General features: G+C 39.2%; 1 protein-coding gene across 2 annotated transcripts in view; it reads left to right on the top strand.

Annotated features, from left to right (window-relative positions):
• The first annotated feature begins 60 nt into the window (after positions 1-60).
• SLX4IP (SLX4 interacting protein) overlaps positions 61-17,272 on the top strand; it is a 184,809-nt gene continuing 167,597 nt past the window's right edge. The window contains exons 1-2 of one of the 2 annotated variants that reach the window (XM_023626120.2): positions 428-577; positions 3,360-3,435. The gene's annotated coding sequence lies outside the window, so the exon portion shown is untranslated. Of the gene's footprint in view, positions 578-3,359; positions 3,436-17,272 lie in introns of both variants that reach the window. The other variant, XM_023626118.2, reaches the window with a different exon arrangement.

Below are 17,272 nucleotides of genomic sequence, written 5' to 3'. Positions count from 1 at the left end.
TCCCCTTCGAAGATTTGGAAGAATTTTCCCATCCTTGTGGTAGTAATTTTCTGGTGTCAAGAAGCACTCTGTAACGCAGAAATGCTGCGTTTTCTTTTTCTTTCGGTCATCTCCGCTGTCTAGCTCTGAGTAACCGTGATTCGTCACCTGCCAATCATATTCATTGCGTTCGCAGCCACTAAATAGGCGTCCTTTGCCGCCATTTTTGTTTTGGGTCCATCTTGAAAGCTGCAAGATTGTGAGCGGAGGCCATTTTTCTTTTGGGCAGATTCCTCGCGCTGTCCAGGTCCTTCGCCTAGTGTTTGGCCGCCATCTTAAGTCCTGGTTGGGCTTCAAGCCGACAGCGAGTCAGCCCAGATCATCTTGTGTTTGGGCGGCGGCCGCGTTCCCCGACGCGCGGGGGACCCTGGGAAGGAGGAAGTGCGCCGGAAACATGATTCCCCCGAGCTTCTGAGGGTTGGCTTGAGAGCCTGCTGCCTGATTAGGCTGTTTCCACAGCCAGGTCCTGCTCCACCGTTGACCCTGGACAGTAGCAAAACAAATAAAAGCCCGAACCCAAACCCCGCTACCATCGTAGGTAAGAACACGGAGTTCCTGACGACCTGAGGTGTTCCTTTGCTTGAACTGTTTGCCCATCTCGTCTCCCCTTGTGGTTTTTTTTTTTCTGTCTAATTTTTGAGCCTTGTCTGAATCCTCCCTGTGCTTCCACCTCTCTTCATTGTTTTCAAAGAGCTAAAAAGTGGTTAAACATAAAGGTGTGGGAAGATTAGGCGGTAAAGTGGAAGTATTGGTCTGGAAAATTCTTTTTTAGGACAAAATGGAGTACAGTGGATGGGGCAGGTATTTGTATCAAATTGTGGCCACCCACATCCATATGTACAAATATTGCTCTCTTCCCAGATATTGTGGGATGTGACATAAGTATAGGTTGCAGTGTCTGTATTTCCCATTCATTCATTTCTTTCAATGCATTTATTGAGTACCTAATGTGTGCAAGGCCATAAACAAAAAAACCCTGTCGTGCAGCTTACATTCTAACCATCGCCTTGACACCTGTGAGGCTGGGGCATGTAAGTCTTGTATGGTTCTTAGCACTGCTAGACTATACAAACAAGTATTCGCTTGCATCTTATCCTGTCCCCCTTTTTCCCTCGACTAGGAATCCATGTATTGACATTTATTTCTTGGATTCTAGACATAACCATATTTGTAGGCCAATTGACTGATTTTACAACCAATATTGAGTTACTTAGGGGCTTGCTATTCAAAATGTGGTCCATCAACCAGCACCGTCAGGATCACCTGGGAGCTTGTTAGAAATGCAGAAACTCAGGCCCCATCCCCAGGCCCACTGAATCAGATTTTTCTCCAAGAAGTGCTCCTTAAAGTTCAAGGAGCACGAATTCAGGGCATGGACTAAAGATAAAGATGGTCTCTTTTCAACTTGTGCTTCTTAAACAGATTCACAATATATTTTCAGTTTATTCCGTGTTTTAAGTGCACTGGACGTATTAGTCCATCAACTTGATGTCAAGATGCCGATTTAGCATCCTAAAAAGTTGAAGAGAATTTGTCAGTGTGGTATATTGTTATATAACTTTTGTTATGACAACATATATCCTGTGTGCATTATTTTTACTTTTAATTTATTAATAGTTGAACTTCAAAGCCTGCTTGTGTTCAGGAGTTCAGTATTGACTTGGAAAACCTTGGGCAATGGTTTACCAAAGCTTTTTGTGGCACCTCGCTTTCTTCTGTGTCTTCCTTTAATGAGAAATCCACACCTCATTTATCTCAGGAGTTCTCAACCTTGGCTGCTCGTGAAAATCACCTGGGGAGCTTTTTAAAAAAGAGACCGGACCAGTATCAGCAGAGATTGAGACCTTGTGGGTAGAATTAAGCGACCAGTAGGGTATCTGAGAAACAGCAAACGACTTTTACATTTTCCATGCTGCTGTATGTTAGATTTTTCTCTCCCTTACGGTCTTACTTCAAATAATTAGGAATTTGAAGGCAACGAAGAGAATTGGACTGGGAACGTGGTGAACCAACTTCTCAGTAATGGATCAACTTGCTGTTTATTTGTTCTGTGTTCTCACCAAGTTGTCCAGCCTTTCTATCTCCTTCCTCTATCTACTAATTGGGAAAAGAAGAATGAAGGTCCTGTTGTTTTTTATTTAGCCTTATGTGAATGTTGCAAAATGTAGGGAATACTTATATTCTGTGAATGTGAGGGGGAAAAATATTTTATAAGTGCAATATTCATTCTTTCTGATTTTTGCATACAGTCACGTGCCACATAACGACGGACCGCATATACAACAGTGGTCCCATGAGATTAGTACCTTATAGCCTACGTGTGTAGTACGCTATACCACCTGGGTTTGTGTAAGTACACAACATTGTCTAATGACACATTTCTCAGAATGTATCCCTGTCGTTACTTGACGCATGACTGTATTGTATCTTATGTCTGCCAGTAGGGTATAGCAGGTGAGGAAATGAGCTCTTGAGCCAGATGTTCAAATCCTGGTGCCTCCACTCACCAGCTGTGTGACCTTGATCAGGTTACTTAACCCTTAGGTGCCTGTTTCCTCATCTGTAAAATAGGGTTGATGTGAGGGTTAGATAAGTTAATGTAAGAAAAGTGCTTAAGACAGTGCCTGGCACGTAGTCACAGCCATGTAAATATTAACTACTGTTTTTGGTTATTATAGTTAAATCTTTGGGTTATTAACATTTCGTTCATGCGTGCAAATCACTAAGGGAAGAGGTGTTGCATTTCCATGACTTTTCAGGACATCTTCCCCTTTGGAAAAGAGGGTATTCTAAATACAATATTCCAGGCCAGGAAGGTGTGTTTTTTTTTAAAAAATGGTCTTTTTAAACAGCCTTATTGAAGTATAATTGTCCTATAGTAAACTGCACATATTTAAAGTGTACAGTTGGTTGTGTTTTATGTGTATACCAGTGAAACCACCATGACTCAAGATAATGAACATATCCATTACCCCCCAAATTTCCTCCTGCCCTTTTGTAATCCCTACAACTGCTCTCTTCCAGGCAACCACTGATCTGTTTTCTGTCACTCTAGATAAGTTTGCATTTCCTGGGATTTATCTAAATGGAATCTTACAGTACATGCTATTTTGGGGGGAGTAGTGTCTGGCTTCTTTCACTTATAATTGAGAGGCATCTTTGTTGTTGTGAGTATCAATAGTTCATTCCTTTTTAATTGCTGCGTAGTATTCCATTGCATGGATATACTGTAATTTTTTTACACATTCACCAGTCGAAGGGCATTTGGGTTGTTTTTATTTTCGCAGTGCTTATTTTCACATTGTTTTGTTCTTCTCCAGCTTACTTGAATTGGAAAAAGAAGGTCTATTTGGTGGTCAAGCCTTCTGTATATGGTGAACCCAGGAGGTGACAGTGGTAAAACGTTGTTTGTATTGGGACTTTATCTTTGCCATTGTGTAGTTTATGAATTAACGTTTTCTGAATGAAATGTTAATAGCTTTTTAAAAACGCATGCATTGACTTTTTAATGGATTGGGATCTTTTATTCATTGAGATATAATTGACGTATAAGATTATATTAGTTTCAGGTGTAAAACCTACTGATTTGATATATACATATGTTGCAAGATGATCACCAGATAAGTCTAGTTAATATCTGTCAGCACATGTAGTTACAAATTGTTTTTTCTTGTGATAAGAACTTTTAAGATTTACTTTTTTAGGGGCTGGCCCCATGGCCAAGTGGTTAAGGTCACACGCTCTGCTTTGGTGGCCCATGATTTTGCCAGTTTAGATCCTGGGCGCAGACATGGCACTGCTTATTAAGCCATGCTGAGGTAGCATCCCACATAGCACAACCAGAAGGACCTACAGCTAGAATATACAAGTATGTGCTGGGGGGCTTTGGGAAGAAGAAGAAGAAGAAGGAAAAAAAAGATTGGCAACAGATGTTAGCTCAGGTGCCAATCTTTAAAAAAAAAAAAAGATTTACTCTTTTAGCAACTTTCAAATGTGTAATACAGTATTGTTAACTATAGTCACCATGCTGTGCAGTACATCCCCAGGACTGACTTATTTTATAACTGGAAGTTTGTACCTTTTGACCCCCTTTACCCATTTTGCCCACCCCTCGCCTCTGGCAAAACCAATCTGTTCTCTGTATCTATTAGGTTTTTATTTTTAGATTCCACATGTAAGAGACATCATACAATATTTGTCTTTCTCTGCCTGATTTATTTCACTTAGCATAATGCCCTCAAGGTCCATCCATGTTGTCACAAATGGCAGGATTTCCTTCTTTTTTGTGGCTGAATAATATTAAATTGTGTGTGGGTGTGTATGTAAATACCACATCTTCTTCATTCATCCATTGATGGACACTTAGGTTGTTTCCATGTCTTGGCAATTGTGAATAATGCTGCGTGAACATGGGGTGCAGTATCTTTTCGAGTTAGTGTTTTCATTTTCTTCAGATAAATGCCCAGAAGTGGAATTGCTGGATCATATGTCAATTCTATTTTTAATTTTTTTAATTAAATTTAGGTTTAATTTAATTTGAGGAACCTTCGTACAGTTCTCCATAGTGGCTGCACCAATTTACATACCCACCGACTGTGCGCAAGGGTTCCCTTTTCTCCACATCCTGGCCAGCACTTGTTACTGCTTGTCTTTTTGATAATAGCTATTCTAACAGGTGTGAGGTGATATCTCATTGTGGTTTTGATTTGCATTTCCCTGATGATTAGTGCTGCTGAGTACCTTTGCATGTGCTTGTTGGCCATCTGTATTGGATCTCTTGACGTACATGCCTAATCATTTTAAGTTGTATTAAATCTTTGCAGTCTACTATCTATATGTATATATATTACTTTTTAGAGATTGGGAACAATAATTCATGGGCATTAAGAAACCTCCTTGGGCAGCAAAATAGAGATCTATGAAGCCAAGCCTAAAATGTCATAAAAATCCCTTTTTCCATAAATGGGAAAGCAGTGCCTCGTGGTTGTTATGTTATTGACATTTCGTGCTTGAGTAAATCAGAGCTGGTAACTAAAATCGGATTTGACTTATGTTAATTATAGGGTAAGATTGCCGTTAAACTATCTTGGACACTTAAAAGGTCATTTATGTCACAATTTTGATTTCTTCTCTAGTTAGAAAAGATTAGATTTTTTATTTTGGAATTAAGAAAATTATTTTAAATTTACATATGGTAAAATTCACTCTTTTCGGTGTACAGTTTCCTGGGCTTTGAGTAATGCATTGAGTCGTGTGACCCCCGTCTCAATCAGGATGCAGAACAGTTCCGTCACTCCCTGCACAGATCCCCTGCTGCTGCCCCTTGTAGTAATTTCCCCATCCCTCCACCCTTAACAACCCAGTGGTCTCTTCCCAGTCTCTAAAGTTTTTGCATTGAAAGGATTAAATTTTAAGACAATTAATTGCATTAATGATATCAGAAGTTTTTTTCTACGGTGAAGGTGATTGGAAAACATTTGTTATCAGAGTAGGACTTGGCGTGCAAAGTAGACTGATTATGTGCTGTCTACTTGTGCCCTCCGTGTTTATGGTTAACAGAGGCTGAGCGCTCTCGTCTCAGGCGCTGGGCCAAGTGTTACCAACTGCCCTCATGTAATCCTCACAGCACCGTCAAGATAGATATTACTGTCCCGTCTCATAGATAAGAAAACACGAGACTTAGAGGAGTTGGACAGCCTGTCTGAGGTCACATGAAGAAGCAGGATTTGAATATGTGTCTGTTGTACTGAGGACGTGACTGCTTCACGGGTTGGTGCCTTTGTTTCTGACAAAGTATTAAACGTTAGTGGTTGTCTGTTAATGAAGCATCCCATGCTGGGGTGGGTGGGGATTTTCTGTGGGCACAGCAGGGATGGCAGGCCCAGATCACCGGCCAGCTGCCTGGGTTAAGAGCATAGAGTGACTAAAAGGTAGGACTCTTCTGTGGAATTGATCTTGGTAGAGGATTTCAATATTTGACCTACATTTAAAGACGAAGAAAAGAAAAAAGTTCTAATTTTTTTTGTCACTTGCATTATCTTTCTTCCACTGTTGGAGCTTCCCCATTTGTTTTGTCTTTTCTTACAGGCTAGACTTTGGCACTCAAAATTACCATCTGAATAATAGGAAAAGCTGATTCTTGTTTCTACTGAAGTTGCCTTCTCAAACTTTATCTAAGTTGTCACCAGCCAGACCTTTGTTCATTTGTCATTTTTCCTTGGCTTTTTGTTAAAGTTTGTGATTCCTTCCTTGATACTGTTTTTTTTTTGGTGATAAAATTAGATTGTGGGGTAGGGGAAGTAGGGAATGAAATGATTGTGCATTCTTGAATTATAGCTCTTCTTTCAGAAATTCTAGGGCCTTTGTTGTTTTCAGTTTCTGCTCCCATAGCTAATGAAAGTTTTTTAAAATGATAGAAGGAAGTATAATAATTTTCTTGATAAAATTTGAAATCCGGAGATTAGAAGCCTAAAGTTAATTTGTGGTCTGTTTAATCTGGAGTAGTTGCTTTGGCTTGTGACACAGGCCAGCAGCACTAAAAGGAAGACAAATGTGAATTTCAGAGTGCCTAAGATTTTCCCACAGAATAATCTAGAAGGTCACTGACTTTTTATTAGAGTTTATCTCTGCTTTGTATTTAAATGACAGGACAATCATGTGATATTCTTTAATCTACTTCCATTCCTTCCCCAAATTAATTTTTTTAAGGATTTTAGGATCTTTCCCTCTCCACTGAAGACACTCACGCACACATAGTTTTGATGGGGTCATACCCCATGCCTGTCTCCTCTCTGTGAAAGAATGCCTGTTTTCGGGCCAGAGAAAGTGGGCTCAAGAATGCAGAATAGAGGATATGTTATTTTGTAAGACTTACAGTATACTTTAACTTCTCAGCGTGCTTATGTAAATTATATGCTTTCAGATGCTTGGAAAATTGATCTTTTTGGAGATTGTCCTGAACTTCTTAAAAACAGGCAATAGAGTAAAAATTCCACTGAATTTAGACTGGAACTGGCAGCTCTGAGAGGAAGGCTTTTAACATTTATGCTTTCAACTCTAGGCACCAAGCTCGCTGCTCCCTCTTGAAAGCAACTTTAAGGGCCTAGGAGAATAGTTTTTTAAGATGCATGTTTGCTTTGTGTGTGTATGCACATTTACTTCTTAATAATCAGTAAAACAAATCTAGAAAAACCTCAGGATGTTCCCAGATTTAAAACCTACTTAATACAGAGGCTAATAATATCTTTTCCATTCAAATGAATCTTAGAATTTAAATTAGAATTTAAAGACAAAAAAATTAGGTACTGAAAACCTCAAATTTATGGCCTAAACTTCAACCAAAGCTCTGATCTGTTGCCCATTATTTTCAATAGGAAACACTTTGGTCTTCTGTTTACATTTATATACATTACAACTCTCTCAACTTTGGCTGCATGATACATGTAACTTAAGTGTTATTTATGTATTGAAATAGGTCTAGAGTGCTTTGTCCTCCTTTTAAGAAGGCTTGATGTGGAATTTGGGACTTGGGGACAGTAAAGATGCATTAGATAAATAGGTATAAATCTAAAAAAATAATAAATTAACACAGTCTGTAGCTGCTGATTTAGTAACATCAACAGACCCAAGTTAGCAAACTTTTGATGCATACCTGTGCCATATACCAGGTATCAAAGAGGATAAGAATGGACCCTGTTTTCAGGAAGCTTATACAGTAGTCAGGCAGAGGAGAGAGATAGGACCAGAGTTACGTGTAATTTGGTGAGGTAAGAGTGAGCGTAGGTGTGGTGTAAGGTGCAGGTATGGCCCAGAGGAAGGGAGTGGTTCACTCTGCAGATTCATAGAGGGTCCAAGGAATGGGTGGCATCTGAGTTGGGTTTCAGAGGATAACTCACCTTGGGAGAGAGAGAGGACATTCTGTGGTGCAGTGTGTATGGGCGAAGGCAGAGACAGCTGGAGCTGCATATACCAGGACACGTGCCAGAGTTGGCTTTGTGGAGGCATTGAAGCTGTGAAGTTGCCCGAGCTGTGAGGAGGTGTGGGCAGTGCTGACAGGGGGCCTGCGATGCTGTGGGAGACCCAAGTGAAAAGTTTTGACTGGGGGAGTCTTGCTCAGATACCGCCTGAGATGGTTTTTGAGATGGAGAAGTGCAAAGATGGAGACAGGACGTACTTTAAGAGGCTGTGGTTGTGGGGCACCTTCAGGATAATCAGCTCTTTGGGGTTTGGGATCTCCTGCCATCATCAAGTCATAATTTTTCCTTCTTGTGGGAGGCAGATGGGACTGTCTGTGACTGTCAATCTGTTCTGTCCCAGACAGGCTGTGTGCCTGTAGTAAGAGAGGAGAGCCGAGTGTGTACTGTCCCCAGATTCCCTGGTAAATGGTCTTTCTGTATTTAGATTTCATGCTTCTCAGGATAGTGAAGGACATGCCCCTTGCCTCCGCAGAGGAGGTAAGAGACTCATGATTGGATGTTGCACAGTGCTTGTCGAGGCGTAAATAATAGAAAGGATCAGGAAACTCTCCCACCTCCACCTCCACCACTTTGCCGCCAGACCCATGGAGGCTTGGCTGGGAGACGGGGCCCCTTGCTCTGGATGCCTCCTTTGCCCATTTTCCTATTGAATTGTTTTATTTTGGATGCTCATCCTTTGCTGGTTATATGTCTTGCAAATATCTTCTCCCAGTTTGTGACTCTGTCCCACCCCATTTATAGTGTATTCTGATGAAACGAAGTTTTAATTTTTTTAACCTTTTTATTTGGAAATAATTATAGATTCACAGGAAGTTTGCAAAAATGTACAGAGTCCCTTGTACCCGTCACTCACTTTCCTCCAGTGGTAACATCTTGCATAATAATAGTGCAAATATTAAAACCAGAAAATTGACATTGGTAAATCCAAAGAGCTTATTAGATTTAACCATTTTTACATGTATTTATTTAGTTCTGTGCAGTTTTATCACATCTTGTCTTTTGTTTTTGAGGAAGATTAGCCCTGAGTTAACATCTGCCGCCCATCCTCCTCTTTTTGCTGAGGAAGACTGGTCCTGAGCTAACATCCGTGCCCCTCTTCCTCTACTTTATATGTGGGATGCCTACCACAGCATGGCTTGCCAAGTGGTGCCATGTCTGCACCCAGGATCCAAACTGGTGAACCCCGTGCTGCCAAAGCTGAACATGCGCACTTAGCTGCTGTGCCACCGGGCTGGCTCCTATTTGCCATTCTGATAGGTGTGTGGTGATGTTTCCTTGGGATTTTATTTTGCATTTCCCTATGGCTAATGATGTCGAATATTTTTTCATATACTTGTGTACCATCCGTGTGTCCTCTTGGGTGAGATAACCTGTACGTGTCTTCTGCCCGTTTTCTGACTGGATTGTTTGTATTTGTACTGTTGAGTTTTGAGAATTCTTTCTGTATTTTAGTTTGTAAGTCCTTTGTTGGATATGTGGATTGCAAATATTTTCTTCCAGTCTGTAGAGAAGTTTTAATTTCAATATGGCCAAACCTATCATTCTTCTTTATAGTTTGCACGTTTTGTGTCTAGTTAAAAAAACTCCTTCCTTAATCTGAGTTCATGAAAACATTTTCTAAAAGGCTCTTATTTTTCCACATTTGAGATTTTAGCCCATCTGTAATTGATTTTTACATGAAAATATGTGAATAGTGGTCCAACTTCATTTTTTCCAAATGGATAAGCTGTTTGACCACAGTTTATTGAATGAGTAGTCTCTTCGTTTCTCACTGATCGGCACTACTGCCTCTATCATCCATTTCCATAAACACGTCGGTTTGTTTCTGGTCTGCGTAGTCTGTCCCTTCAGCCTGTTTGTTTACCCCTTTGCCAGTACATTATTTTATTTACTAGAGCATTGTAGTAATTTAGTTAGATCTAGTAAGACAAACTCCCTCCTTTGTTTTTTCTTCTTTTTATCCCCTCTCCTCCCTTAGAGGGATCTTGGTCCTTTTTGCTCTTCCTTAGATTCCCAATTCAAGTTTGTGGTTAGAATTGCATTAAGTTCGAAGAGGTCTTGTATATATCTTCTTAAATTTATTACAAGATATTTTATATTTGTGGGATACTAGTTTAAAGGATATTTTAGTCAATCTACATTTACTCGCTGTTTCAAAGAAATTGTTTTTCAGGTTCTTCATTAAGCATGTTTGCTGCATTTTTTGGGATGCTTTTTTTAGATTGAGAAATTTTTCTGTTCTCAATTTTTAATGTTTTTGTTTTTTCTACCTCTTTTAAAATGATCTTGCGCTTTTTTTCTACTTCCGTTTTTAAATATTGTAATTTTTCTGGTGTTAAACCAAACCTGTACTCCTCAGCTAAACCTCACGTGGTTCTAGTGTACTTTTTCTACGTTGCTAGATTCAGATTGCTTCTATTTGTTTAGGATTCTTGCCTCTACATTCGTGTATAGAATTGGCTGTGATTTCCCTTTCTTCTACTGCCCTTGTCTGGTTTTGCTGTCAGGGCTTCATAAAGTCAGCTGTCGGGAGGTCTCCCTCTTGTTCTCTTCTCTGGAAGAATCTGTATACTGGTGTTATTTGTTCCTTGAACTGCTGTTGGATTTTGGATCACAGAGGCTTAGAAATGGAAGCGACCTGAGAGGCTAACCTTTGTAACAGCTTTTTTCTTTCGAGGCAGAAAGAGTTAAATGCTGAGGCTTCAATTGAGAGGGCACGGTCCACTGTACCATGGCTCAGCAATTTCGTCATTATAGAAACCCTAATTCTGAAGGAAAGGTAGTGGCTATTTTATTGCCTAAGACAGAGGGCTCAGATCCTTCCCACTGAAGTCCATGCAAATCCATGCAAGAGAGGCTTGGAAAACATCCCATTAATGTTTTAATGAGAGATTAAATAATAATGTAATGTAAAGATGTAATAACAGAGAGCGGCTTCTCTGTCCAGCAGCTCTGTGGAGGAACCAGCATCTCAGGGCTAGTTGTATCTGTATTGCCCAGTGTGATGACAGGTGATAATTTTCATCTGGAATATCAAAGAAATATTCAGTAGGTGGTATTTTTTATGAAAGTTGCTAATGATTCAATAGATTTTTTGTAAAATTTCCGAACAGCAAGAAATAAAATGGTTATATGCATAAATGACTCAGCTTCTGTTATCTGGAATATTCCTTCATCTGGCAGACATTTCTTGAGCACCCTCTAGTGTTAAGCTGTGCTCTGAGGGCTGTTCACCTTTGAGAACCTGCTCCTCCTGGATGGGTAAGCGTGCTTTCACCGTATTTGGGAATTAGCAGGTTGCTTCCGTTCTTTTCAGGTTTCAGTTCACCATTTAGTTCATTTGCAGCATCTGTGCCTAATGCTGTCCTGAAGAAGCAAAGGAAATATGCTTATTTATCTAAAATGACTAGCAAATATGCAGACTCAAGGTCTATGCAGCTGGCTGTCCAGATGTGTTATGGGCTTTATCTTGGTACACTTTATTTTTTGTTTATGAAGAAGTGTGCCATGTCACATAGCATAATGGTAAATTAAATTAATTCAAACCCTATTTTCTTTAGCTATAGAGTTCCTTCCTGTCTCTGTCTCTTCCTCTCTCTCTTTCTCCAATTAGCAGGAGAGAACCCCTACTCCAGTAGCTTTATTTGAAGTCATCCTTTGTGTTGGGAACCTGTGCCTCGGCAGGGGCTCAGGGAGGGAGGGGGCACCCACCTACTTTGACAGCCCATTAGCAGTCGACCTTGGCAGTTCTGCAGGTGACAGATGCTGCTAGTTTGCCCTCAGCAGACAAGACTCTTCTCTTGCCCTTGGCCCTCAGCTGTGAGACCCTGCCCTGGTTCCTCAAGTTCTCCTTAGGGGAATAGATGGCAGAGCTGGGTCTGTAAGGCCTCTTTTAGCCCTAAAATTGTGAAATTTTGAGTCTCCAAACATTGGAAACAAATGAAAAAATTATATACATTGAGAGGCAGAATGCCACATGGTATTAAAAAATGGATTAAAAATATGCAAAGTGTATTATATAGTTCCTTTTTCCCACACAGCCTATTTTACATTAGCAGACCATAGCATTTTATATAAAAATACATACTTGTTAGTCCTAGATTCCTAGAGATCATATTTTTGAGATTGGGCTTTGATGATACTTTTTGAAGAATCCAGTCCTTAAAAAGTAAATGCAACTGCTCTTGCTTTACAGATAAAAGTAAAAGGAAATAAAGTATTTTAAAAAAGAGTCTACTGGAATCTTATTGTGAGTTTAAAGTATAGCATCACTGTAACATGGCTCATAATCTGTCTGATGCCAGATACGGCTCAAAGCTTTGCCACAGCCTTCCGTGTGGTCCCTTGTCCTTTGGGAAAGGAAGGACTTAAAGGAAAACCAGTGTGTAATTAAAAAATGATTAGGTCACACACGCTTTAGCTTTGTTAGGTACTTGCTGACAAAACTCTCTCCCTCTTTTCTCTTATCAGCTGAACTACTTGAATACTCTCTCAGGACCCCCACTGAGGGACTCCTGAAATTCTTAGCAGAAGTTGTTCAAGCTTGATTTAATAGATTCAAGGGTATTGATTTTATGTTTATCAAGCTCAAATAATATAATTTTAAAGATCTAAAGTTTTCAGGACAGCCTTTATACATGTTGTTTTCAAACACGATTCTGATTTTCTAGGAACTTATTTTTTCCATTTGCACCTGTGTCTAAATGGACTTGCTGAAAGGATCATCACTAAAAATTTTTCTAAATTGTATGTGTTGCATTTTTCAGAGAATAGAAATCAATAATGAAAATGATTTAAGAGTTTGGATAAAGATGTTTTATCTATTAAAAAAATTAGAATCAAAGGTTATCACATTTTTTTAAAAAATCATTAAATTCATCAGATTTTAAAGAATCATCATTGGCTAAGTAATAGTAATTATTAACACTCGTCGAGGGACTAGTGTTTATAAAAGATTATATTGGGGGTTTACATATGTCATTTTGCTTAGTTCTTTGAGTAATTTTGAATTAGGTATTAGTATCCCTATTGTATAAATTAGGAATCTGGGACACAGAAATAAGTGCTTTCCTTATAATAAAACCAAATACTCTCAAACTGTGCTGTCCATATGGCAGCCACTAACCACAAGTGTGGAGCACTTGACATCTTGCCAGTCCACATTGAGATGTACTGGAAATATAAAATACACACCTGACTTCAGACTTCGTTAAAACCCCAACAGTGTAAATATTTTTATATTGATTACATGCAGAAATGATAATGTGTTGGATTTATTGGGTTAAATAAAAACTATTACTAAAATTAATTTTACTTGTTTTAACTTTTTATTAAGTGCAGTCTACTGGAAAATTTAAGATCACACCTGTGTCTTGCATTCTATTTCTCTTGTACAGTGCTGCTCCAAAAGTATCTGTGCACATGCTTTAACAGGCAGATAGTTGCATGCACAAGGCTTGTGAGTTACGGCATCCTTTCCACCTCATCCCTTCCGCCATAGCAGCTCTCTTCAACCTGCTCTTCAGGTTCGAGATGAGTTTAGCACTTAAGAATTGGGTTTGTGTCACTAAATTACTTGCTCTATTTCTGCTTTGTTGTTATTACTGTTGTGGTGGTTGTTATTATTTCTTATTAGTTTTAGGCTTTGCTTTTGAAACATTCCATTAACGTTAAGGGGAGCTTTTGCTTGATTTAACCGTGTGCCCCTACCACATAATACACACACATTCCCCATCCTCCTAATATTGTTGTAAACGTAATATTGTTTAGGTCAAGTTTCAGTGTTTGTCATCATGACTATAAATGCTAGTCATAGCTGAGCTGTGTATGAAATACTCTTTACTTTTTATTTTTTGCACAGCTTTTGTTTATCCTGGAATTACTAATTGCCTTGTTATTATTCAGTTGCTGAGCTTTCCATGCCCCTGTCGTAATTCAATCTCGTATTCTTCACCAGTTGTCTAAAATTCATCTGCATGCATCTAGACGCTTCTGAAGATGCCTCTCCTAGAACATTGCAACCTGCTGTAGCCTGCATTGATGATGCTCTCCTGGTCTACCCCACTGTCTCACAAAGGGATCTACTTTCACCAGATCCTGGGATTTCCTCTGCCTTTCGCCTGTCTCAGTCTTCCTCTTTCCTGTATCTTCCTCTTTCTTGGTTAATTTCCTCATTTTAGTGAAACACATCTTTAGTAGCTTCCTGAGAAAGGAGACGTAAGACTTAAATTTTTTAAGACCTTGCATGTCTAAAAATGTGTTTTTTCCTCTTCATGTTTAAATGCAATTGGAGGTTGGAAAAAATTTTGTTCACAATTTTGAAGATATTTCTCCATTGCTTTTTAGTCTCCATAGTTGGCTTTGGGCATTTTGGAACCAAATATTCTTTTGCCACACCCCTCCTCACCTCCCCACACATTGTTTTAAGGTTCTTTTTGTCACTAATGCCTGATATTTTACTGTGATATATACCTTAATATGAGTCTGTTTCCATCCTAATTTTCATGTGTTTGTCCTTCTATACTGGTCGTTTAATTTTTAATTTATTCTTTCTTATTTTTCATCTTTTTTATTTTTGCTGAAGTTTCTTAATGACTTAGTGAACTTGGTCTTCCAGCTCTTCTAAGTTTACTTCAGCTATCATAGTTTTAATTTGTTATTTTCCAAATATTCCTTATAATTTTTGTTATTTATTGCTTTATGGATGCAGTATCTCCTATCTTCCTATATTAATGGTATAAACAACGTTTCCTTCTCCCTGCATAGTCTTGGATTCAGCCAAGTTGTTTTTTTCTGTTTTCTTTCATGATAGTCTTTACTTAGATGGCAGATGACTCCTGGTTGTTTGCTTGTGTTTGAGAGTGGGACCTTAAAAAGATGGAAGTTCGTTCTGCATACAGATGTGGGGCCTATTGGCATGGGCTTTACTTTAGAGCCATCTCTCTAGGCTGTTTCCTTGGGGAACCCCTGATGTCAGTACTTTGAGAAGCTGCCTTTTAGGTTAGTCCAGTTCCCTGAATGTGGAGGTTTCAGTCTCCTATTTGGAGAGGCTAGGCAGGGTAGAGGGCTGTGTTAGTCAAGGTTCTCCAGGAAACAGAACCAATAGGAACTGTGTGCACTCGCATATGTGTATATGTGTATATACACAGATCTTCCTTGACTTACGATGGGGTTAACCTCCCAATAAACCTGTAGTAATTTGAAAACATTGTTAAGCTGAAAATGTATTTAATACACCTGACCTACCAAACTTCATAACGTAGCCTAGCCTACTTTAAATGTGCTCAGAACAGTTATGTTAGCCTACGGTTGGGCAAAATCGTCTAACACAAAGACTATTTTATAATAAAGTATTGAATATCTCATGTAATTTATCAAATACTGCGCCGAAAGTGAAAAACAGAATGGCTGTCTGGGTACCAAATGGGTTGTTCACCCTTGTGATCGCGTGGCTGACTGGGAGCTGTGGCTCGCTGCCACTGCCCAGCATCGCAAGGGAGTACTGTGCGGCATATCGCTAGCCCGGGGAAGGATCAAAATTCAAAATTCGAAGTATGGTTTCTACTGAACGAGTGTTGCTTTCTCATCATTGTAAAGTCGAAAAATCATAAGTCAGATCATCCTAAGTTGGGTACGGTCTGTATATATTTATAGAAATTGGCTCATGTGATTATGGAGGCTGAGAAGTCCCATGATCTGCCGTCTGCAAGCTGGAGAATCAGGAAAGCCAGTGGTATAATTCAGCCCAAGTCCAACGGCCTGAGAACCAGGAGTGCTGATGTCTGAGGGCAGGAGAAGATGGATGTCCCAACTCAAACAGAGAGATTGTGAATTCACCTTCCCGCACCTTTTTGTTCTGTTTGGGCCCTCAGTGGATTGAACGATGCCCACCCACATTGGGAAGGGCCATCTGCTTTACTGAATTCTCCAATTCAAATGCTATCCTCTTCTGAAAACACCCTCACAGACTCACTCAGAAATAATGTGTTACTAGTTATTTGGCATCCCTTAGCCCAGACGAGTTGACACACAAAATTAACCATCATAAGGGGCATGTGGGCTAGGGAAGATATCAGTCATTTTAAAAATATTCCCTTAATTTCTCTTTTTTCAGTGGAGTACCCCCTCCCTTATGCTCTGCCTGTTTTCCAGACCAGAGATCCTCTGTCTTACTCTCTCCAGAAAATAATTCTCCAGGCTTCCTCAGGAATGGGAGAGGGCAGTTGCCTGGGTGAGCAGAGTAAAGAGTATTAGTACTTGATTCCTTTTTATTGCCAAATAATATTTCATTGTATGTATGTACCACATTTGTCTATCCATTCATCAGGTGACAGACATTTGGGTTAGTTCCATTTTTTGGCTGTGAGGAATAATGCTGCTGTCAACATTCCTGTATAAATTTTTGTGTGGACATACGTTTCTTTTTTTCTTGGGCACATACCTAGGAGTGGAAATGCTGGATCATATGGCAGCTCTACGTTTAAGTTTTTGAAGAATTGCCAAACTGTTTTCCAAAGTGGCTGCAACGTTTTACATTCTTCCTAGGCATGTATGAAAGTTCTAATTTATCTACATCTTTGTCAACACGTGTCATTGTTTGTCTTTTTGGTTTTAGCCATCTTAGTAGGTGTAAAGTGGTATATCATTGTAGTTTTGATTTGTATTTCCTTGGTGGCTAATGATGTTGAGCATCTCTTCATGTGCTCATTGCCCATTTGTATATCTTCTCAGGAGAAATGTCTATTCAAATCCTTCATCCATTTTTAAGTTGGGTTATTTGTCTTTTTATTGTTGAGTTGTAAGTGTTCTTTATGTATTCTGGAAATGAGTCCTTTATCAGATGTGTGATTTACAGATATTTTTCCCCCTTTCTGTGAGTTATCTTTTCACTTTCTTGGTAGTGTCACTTGAAACAGAAGTTTGTAATTTTGATGAAATTTGATTTACCAATTTTTTCTTTTGTCAGTTGTGCCTTTAGTATCATATCTAAGAAACTGTTGCCTAATGCAAGGTCACAAAAATTTATGCCTATATTTTCTTTTAGGGTTTTTTTAGTGTTAGCTGTTACACTTAGGTCTTTGATCTGTTTTGAGTTAGTTTTTGTATGTACTGTGATATAGTGGTCCAACATTATTCTTTTGCACATGGATATCCCGTTGTCCCAGCACTATTTGTTGAAAAGACTATTTCCTCCTCAACTTGTCATGGCATGTTTGCTAAATATCAATTGACCTTAAATGTAAAGGTCTATTTCTGGA

Source organism: Equus caballus, chromosome 22 (assembly GCF_041296265.1).
Source record: "Equus caballus isolate H_3958 breed thoroughbred chromosome 22, TB-T2T, whole genome shotgun sequence".
Lineage (NCBI taxonomy): Eukaryota > Metazoa > Chordata > Mammalia > Perissodactyla > Equidae > Equus > Equus caballus.
This window is presented reverse-complemented; position numbering and strand designations above follow the sequence as displayed.